Source organism: Neoarius graeffei, chromosome 15, assembly GCF_027579695.1.
Source record: "Neoarius graeffei isolate fNeoGra1 chromosome 15, fNeoGra1.pri, whole genome shotgun sequence".
Lineage (NCBI taxonomy): Eukaryota > Metazoa > Chordata > Actinopteri > Siluriformes > Ariidae > Neoarius > Neoarius graeffei.
In genome coordinates, this window is record NC_083583.1 from 31701602 (window position 1) to 31710606 (window position 9005).

Below are 9005 nucleotides of genomic sequence, written 5' to 3' on the forward strand. Positions count from 1 at the left end.
TGCACTTATGGACACCCCTATGCTCGAACATGGTGTTCGTTATGGACAAACCGTGACTAGCACAGAAGTCCAATAACAAAACACCACTCGGGTTCAGATCGGGGAGGCCGTTCCTCCCAACCACGCCCCTCCAGGTGTCACTGTCGTCACCCACGTGAGCATTGAAGTCCCCCAGTAGCACAATGGAGTCCCCAGTCTGAGCACCCCTCAGTACCTCTCCCAGGGACTCCAAGAAGGCCGGATACTCTATACTGCTATTTGGCCCGTAGGCACAAGCATTTTAGGAGGCTGCGAGAAAATTGGGAGGAAGGACCTTCACCAAGTAAAAACGAAATTCAATACGTTATTGACCTGCGCACAAAACTCCACACACTCACGCACCTAACCTAGGAGAATTTGCAGCAGGCCCAAGAACGGCAAACCCGCCTGTACGACAAGGGTACGCGCCTTAGAGAGTTCACACCAGGAGATAAAGTACTCGTGCTATTGCCCACATCGAGCTCTAAATTAGTCACCAAGTGGCAAGGGCCCTTTGAGGTCACATGGCGAGTCGGGGACGTCGACTATGAGGTGAGGCGAACGGACAGGGGTGGGGCCCTACAGATTTACCACCTCAATCTACTCAAACTCTGGAATGAGGAGGTCCCCGTAGCATTGGTGTCGGTGGTTCCGGAGAAGGCGGAGCTGGGCCCGGAGGTTCAAAAAGGTACATTGACATCGCATACCTCTCCGGTCCCCTGTGGAGACCACCTCTCCCCGACCCAACTCGCAGAGGTTGCCCAGTTGCAGACCGAGTTTTCGGACGTGTTCTCGCCCCTGCCCGGCCGCACCAACCTCATAGAGCACCACATTGAGATGCCCCTGGGGGTGGTAGTGCGTAGCCGCCCTTACAGGCTACCCGAACACAAGAAAAAAGTGGTTCAAGAAGAACTTGAGGCCATGCTCGAAATGGGCATCATCGAGGAGTCCCACAGTGACTGGAGCAGCCCGGTGGTCTTGGTACCCAAGGCCAACGGGTCGGTCCGGTTCTGTGTGGACTATAGAAAAGTCAACGCGGTGTCTAAATTCGACGTGTAACCAATGCCTCGTGTTGATGAGTTGCTCGATCGACTAGGCACTGCTTGCTTTTATTCAACTCTGGATTTAACGAAGGGATATTGGCAGATCCCCTTGACTCCACTATCCTGAGAAAAAACGGCCTTTTTCACACCGTTCACCTTACACCAATTCGTCACACTTCCGTTTGGGCTGTTTGGGGTGCCTGCTACATTTCAGCGGCTGATGGACAGGCTCCTCCGCCCCCACACCACCTATGTGGCCGCCTACCTCGACGACATTATCATCTATAGTAATGACTGGCCGAGGCATCTCGAACATCTGAGGGCCGTCCTTAGGTCACTGAGGTGGGCGGGTCTCACAGCCAACCCGAAGAAGTGTGCGATTGGGTGGATGGAAGTACGGTATCTGGGCTTCCACTTGGGCAATGGGCAGGTGTGTCCCCAAATTAACAAGACCGCAGCAATTGCGGCCTGCCCGAGGCCCAAGACCAAAAAGGGGGTGATTCAGTTCCTGGGGCTGGCTGGCTATTATCATAGTTTATACCTAATTATTCGGACGTCACCAGCCCACTGACTGATCTCACTAAAAAGGGGGCACCAGATCCGGTCCAGTGGACGGAGCAATGCCAGCGGGCTTTTTCTGAGGTAAAGGCCTTTTTCTGTGTGGGGGGCCACTTTTACACTCCCCTGACTTTTCTCTCCCCTTTATGTTACAGACGGATGCGTCGGACAGAGGGCTGGGGGCTGTTTTGTCCCAGGAGGTGGAGGGGGAGGACTGCCCAGTCTTATACATCAGCAGGAAGCTGTCGATGCATGAGGGGCGCTACAGCACAATCGAAAAAGAGTGCTTGGCAATCAAGTGGGCAGTCCTCGTCCTCCGTTACTACCTGCTGGGGTGCCCTTTCACCCTCTGTTCGGACCACGCGCCCCTCCAGTGGCTCCACCGCATGAAGGATGCCAATGCGCGGATCACCTGTTGGTATCTGGCACTCCAACTCTGTAATTTCAAGGTGGTCCACAGGCTGGGGGCGCAGATGGTCGTGGCGGACTTCCTCTCCCATCAAGGGGGGGGGGGGGGAGTCGGCTGCAGGCCGGACGGCCGCCTGGCCTGAGTCGGGCGGTGGGAGTATGTGGCAGCGGGGGCGTGGTCAAGCGCTGGTCTGTGACAGGAGGGCGGAGTCAGGGAAGGTAAGTGGCAGAATCACTACACCTGATGTCAATTAACCTGTGTTTGTGTGTGTCTTCCCAGTGACCGCGCCCTACTTAAGGAGGGAGAGCGTAGAGCAGAGGAGCTCATCCCCGAACCAGACGCCGATTGTGTGTGTGTCTGTCGTATTGACTTTATGTTCACTGAAAAGTGTGGCAATAAAAACCCGAGCTTTACCAACCTGATCTCTGTCCTGCCGTCCTCTGTCCTCCGCCCCTTGGTAGAACCACTACAGACACATAAAGGAATTGAGTTCATCGAAACGCCAGTATATTTTAAAGACAAAGGATAAACAGACAGGAGCTCCAGCTCTATTCATTAAAGTATCTCAGTTATTGTTATACCGTATGTACATTTTTGCTAAATTTATTCTATTCGTTTGTATTGTGTCAGTCAGGAGAGATCAGTTCCTTTGAGTCTGTTTCCTTTCAGTGTGACAGTGGAAAGGGAAAACTGAGAAAGAAATCTTGAGAGGAAACTCAGAAGGGAAGCTAACCTCTTCTGGGTGACAGGTGAGCTTTTAAAAGCAGTAGAGCACACTGGGTGAGCTGTGCTCCTGAAGTCTACAGTGATGTTGACTTTTTTTTTTTTTCATCTGAGCAACAGAACAGAAGTACTGAAACATTATGGTACACTGTAAACCCTGATAAGTTGAGTTTACTCAAACAGTGTTTGGAAACTGGTTGCCTTGAAATTTATAGTACATTAAACTTCAGATGTCTTGTAAATGTAAATTGCTTTACCATGCAGCATGAACTAACCATTTTAAGTTTTTTGTACTTAAAAGCCTGATAAGTTGTATTTACTCAAACAGTGTTGGGAAACTGGTTGCCTTGAAATTTATAGTACATTAAACTGAAATATGTTTATTTGATTGAACTTAATATTTAAACTTTCCTAGAATTCATCTTTAGTGATTATACTTTACATTTTAACTTAACAAGAATTCGATTTACCTGTTAAAGCAATAAAACAAATGACAGTGTATAAAGTTTTTCCATTGCATTTGTATTTTATTAACAAGAAGTGCACAATAAACATTGAAACATGAAACATGTTTTTTCTTTAACCAGATATGTGCTAACATTAATACGTACCCCGATAGCAGAGGGTCGTTGAAACGACGTAGAGTTTTGGTCAGAATGGTCGGTTTCCGTTGTACGTCAGAAAATCAACGTTGAAACGGCGCCGTGAAACGTCGATTTCTCCGCCGTCTGAGAGGGTCGATTTATCACCGTTGAATCAACGTGGGTAAAGGTTGATCTGTCGACCGTCAGAGAAGGTTGAATATACGACGTTGAACCATCGTCACTTTTGCCGGCCAGTTTTCAACATTGGTAGGATGAGCAACTAATTTGGCCCGTAGCCAGGGGGGATCGGAGGGTTCGTTCGATCCCCCCCGCGACACCGCGCCCCGGACACACACGCCCCTCAAGAGCGATTACTGAAGATTTATTCATTTGTTCATGTCCGATGAATATACATTGATTCACATTTAAATTTACAATATCAAATCCAGACTAATCAAAAAAGAAAAGTAGACTAAGTGAGGACGAGTTAGAAAAACGGGTTCATTTCTCCTATGTTTATGTTTACACGTTTTGTTCAGACTGCTTTACACCCCAATCCAGTGGGTGGCGGTAATGCCCCCATTAGACCCCTTTCACTGACGTCACCCGAAACCGGAAGTAAACAAACCCTGCGCCACATTGGAAGACCAACAAACTCGTGATTTGGGGGAAATAAAGGCAGCGCGCGGTATGTGAACCCACGAGGCACTTGGTTCATCAAAAACCTACAATGGTAAACTTTTGTGCTGTGTTAGGGTTCTAACAAAGCTGATGGGAAAGGTGAAAAGAAGTCTTTCTACAGAATACCAGCTGTGATTGAGACAACAAGTAAACCAAGGAGCTTTCTGCCAGGAGACAGAGAGAGGATTTAGCTGCTTTATGCAGAGCGGATCTGAATACTTCTAGTCTATTTTGTTACTGGTAAGTCACTAGGCTAGAGTGTTGTAGAACATTTTTTTAAATGTTTACTGAATAAAAAACATCCTTAATTTTATCAAATATTCTCTACTCTTCATTTATTTCTTTTGTTTTAATTTTCCTCCCTCCATCCCTCTTTGGATTTTAAATATAGTTTTCCCCATGTCCAAATAATGAGGTAGGGTGGCATTTAGAAACCCATAGCCTACTGCTGACTTTCTTTATCAATGCTGCATCAAATTAATTTTGGTTATGTTTTTCTGTTTCCATGTACAGGTGTCTGCGCCGCAGGAGGAATAGGCCACAATTATAAATAAATCATAAAATGTTTCTAAGAACTTGTTCAAGTGTGTTCTGTTCCTTATAAATGTTAAAAGTTATGCCTCATTAGATAGCTTGACAAACATTAGGAGAGGTGCATTGTTGCATGCATTTTTATATCCTGTTGTACATTAAACAGGACGTAGCCTACGCACATTGATATAAATTAAGTTTCACTTTCATGGTTGAAGTATGCATGTGTGTGTTCATCCTAGGCAAGAGCCCCGATGCTTTATTGTTAGCTAGTTTAATTTAGCCTGTTTTGCTTAATTTGTAGCCTTACTGTTGTACATAAAACAGGAAGTAAAGTTGGATGAATCATCGCCGAAAATTCAACTATAAATCAACCGAAATACGTAGTTGAATAAAGGGTGAAAGGGGGTCTATTCTCTGTCGACCACCAGCCACTTTTCAACGTCGTTTCAACGGAAACTCGTATGAGCAAAGCGGTGTTGAATCAACGTCGGTGATCGACGGTGATTCGACGGCGTATAGGTCGAAGAACATGCCGATGATTCCACGTCGAATCAACGACCCTCTGCTATCTGGGTAGCCCCTTAACATTCCCCGTACTGCCAGCGGGACGCTGTATACTTACATTATCCGAAAAGTTTTCAAAAAAAAAAGTGTCTCATTCCAAATCCAGAGAGCTCTCCACAGTGACAAAAGCAACTTAGCCAACAGATGAAAATGACGTGAAATTGGTAAAATACCACCTGTAACTATCAAACTGTAAAACACGCGATTTCCACTGCTCTTAAAGTTAAAACAAACATTCCCACCGACAGTCAGGATCCAAAATACTAAGTTCAGAGAAGAAACGTTGGCTGAAGCTCACTCTGAATTTTACCAAACCTCACGTAACCGCTGCTGATCTGTGAAAGTTAAAATGGCGGCTTCACAACTCTGCGCAGATTAAAAAAGAGGCGTGGTCATGACTAAAACTTAGAATTTTAAGGCCATTCAACTTAAACTTATTAACACTTTTGACTATGTGTACAAATTAGTAGAATATACTTAATATTTTTTAGTAATGCAATCAAACTTTAATTTTTACGTACATTGTAATTAAAACATTTAATTAAATACAAAGTCCGGGCTTACAGTGCTAGGAAACACAATAACGGGCCAGATGTGTGAGGGTAAAAATATGCCAAATCCCAAGAATCCACCTTGTTTACATAAGATCAGATTAGGGAGGACTAGGCAGGAAGAAAACAGGAAGTATGAAGTATGGTGAACCAAGTAGTGAACAGGAAAGTTCTGTGACTTTTCTGAAGTGTGAAATCTGGTTTCTGGTCATGAAATGTTGATTCTTTTTCCAGACGTTTGTCAGAGTTCATGAACGAATTAAATAGCATACAATAATAATAATACAACCCCGATTCCAAAAAAGTTGGGACAAAGTACAAATTGTAAATAAAAACAGAATGCAATAATTTACAAATCTCAAAAACTGATATTGTATTCACAATAGAACATAGACAACATATCAAATGTCAAAAGTGAGACATTTTGAAATTTCATGCCAAATATTGGCTCATTTGAAATTTCATCACAGCAACACATCTCAAAAAAGTTGGGACAGGGGCAATAAGAGGCTGGAAAAGTTAAAGGTACAAAAAAGGAACAGCTGGAGGACCAAATTGCAACTCATTAGGTCAATTGGCAATAGGTCATTAACATGACTGGGTATAAAAAGAGCATCTTGGAGTGGCAGCAGCTCTCAGAAGTAAAGATGGGAAGAGGATCACCAATCCCCCTAATTCTGCGCCAACAAATAGTGGAGCAATATCAGAAAGGAGTTCGACAGTGTAAAATTGCAAAGAGTTTGAACATATCATCATCTACAGTGCATAATATCATCAAAAGATTCAGGGAATCTGGAAGAATCTCTGTGCATAAGGGTCAAGACCGGAAAACCATACTGGGTGCCCGTGATCTTCGGGCCCTTAGACGGCACTGCATTACATACAGGCATGCTTCTGTATTGGAAATCACAAAATGGGCTCAGGAATATTTCCAGAGAACATTATCTGTGAACACAATTCACCGTGCCATCCGCCGTTACCAGCTAAAACTCTATAGTTCAAAGAAGAAGCCGTATCTAAACATGATCCAGAAGCGCAGACGTCTTCTCTGGGCCAAGGCTCATTTAAAATGGACTGTGGCAAAGTGGAAAACTGTTCTGTGGTCAGACGAATCAAAATTTGAAGTTCTTTATGGAAATCAGGGACGCCGTGTCATTCGGACGAAAGAGGAGAAGGACGACCCAAGTTGTTATCAGCGCTCAGTTCAGAAGGCTACATCTCTGATGGTATGGGGTTGCATTAGTGCATGTGGTATGGGCAGCTTACACATCTGGAAAGACACCATCCATGCTGAAAGGTATATCCAGGTTCTAGAGCAACATATGCTCCCATCCAGATGACGTGTCTTTCAGGGAACACCTTGCATTTTCCAACATGACAATGCCAAACCACATACTGCATCAATTACAGCATCATGGCTGCGTAGAAGAAGGGTTCGGGTACTGAACTGGCCAGCCTGCAGTCCAGATCTTTCACCCATAGAAAACATTTGGCGCATCATAAAACGGAAGATACGACAAAAAAGACCTAAGACAGTTGAGCAACTAGAATCCTACATTAGACAAGAATGGGTTAACATTCCTATCCCTAAACTTGAGCAACTTGTCTCCTCAGTCCCCAGACGTTTACAGACTGTTGTAAAGAGAAAAGGGGATGTCTCACAGTGGTAAACATGGCCTTGTCCCAACTTTTTTGAGATGCGTTGTCATGAAATTTAAAATCACCTAATTTTTCTCTTTAAATGATACATTTTCTCAGTTTAAACATTTGATATATCATATATGTTCTATTCTGAATAAAATATGGAATTTTGAAACTTCCACATCATTGCATTCCGTTTTTATTTACAATTTGTACTTTGTCCCAACTTTTTTGGAATCGGGGTTCTCATCTCATCTCATCTCATCTCATTATCTCTAGCCGCTTTATCTTTCTACAGGGTCGCAGGCAAGCTGGAGCCTATCCCAGCTGACTACGGGCGAAAGGCGGGGTACACCCTGGACAAGTCGCCAGGTCATCACAGGGCTGACACATAGACACAGACAACCATTCACACTCACATTCACACCTACGGTCAATTTAGAGTCACCAGTTAACCTAACCTGCATGTCTTTGGACTGTGGGGGAAACCGGAGCACCCAGAGGAAACCCACACGGACACGGGGAGAACATGCAAACTCCACACAGAAAGGCCCTCGCCGGCCCTGGGGCTCGAACCCAGGACCTTCTTGCTGTGAGGCGACAGCGCTAACCACTACACCACCGTGCCGCGGAATCGGGGTTATAATAATAATAATAACAACAACAACATGGGGCGGCCTTGGGCTGAAGTGCCCTTGAGCAAGGTACCTGACCCCTGACTGCTCCCCGGGTGCTGTAGTATGGCTGCCCACTGCTCTGGGTGTGTGTGCGTGTGTTCACTGCTTCAGATGGGTTAAATGCAGAGGATGAATCTCACTGTGCTTGAAGAGTGCATGTGACAAATAAAGGTTTCTTCTTCTTCTTCTACTAATAATAATAATAATAATAATGCCTGTTGATTGATATGACAGTACCTACAGATAGAAATGTTTCTGCGAAAGAATTTGAAAAACTATCAAAGTATAAAGACCTATAGATTTAAATAGAAAGAATGTGGCACCTTAACACCACAATTGTACCAGAAGTTGTCAGAGTTTTAGGTCTGGTAAAGAAAGATACTGAGAAGTATCTTGAAAAAAATCTCAGAGAAGCCAAAGATACAAGAAATCCCCCCAAAAAAGATATAAGCGACAACTTTCTCACTGCCTCAGACCTCTGGTTGTGGCCTGGCAGTGGGATTGTAACAAGAGCTGATAAAAGGATTTGAAAAAAACAAACAAAAAAAACTAGACAGATACTGTGACTAAAGTCATAGTGATTTGCACTAGTTCTTACAAACTGGGACATCTGATCACCGTCCCCTATAGATCTGGAATGGTAAGAAATAGAGAATGAAGCTTAATGAGGAAAAAAGCCCGTTTTTCATGGATCATTCCGGTTTGGTGATCCAGATCAGCACCAAAAGTCAAAACAACTTAATTCAGCCCAGAGGTATTCTGCATGTAAAATTTGGTGATGACTGGTTGAAAACTGAGGGAGAAATAATGTCCTAAAAAATCTCATCTCATCTCATTATCTCTAGCCGCTTTATCCTTCTACAGGGTCGCAGGCAAGCTGGAGCCTATCCCAGCTGACTACGGGCGAAAGGCGGGGTACACCCTGGACAAGTCGCCAGGTCATCACAGGGCTGACACATAGACACAGACAACCATTCACACTCACATTCACACCTACGGTCAATTTAGAGTCACCAGTTAAC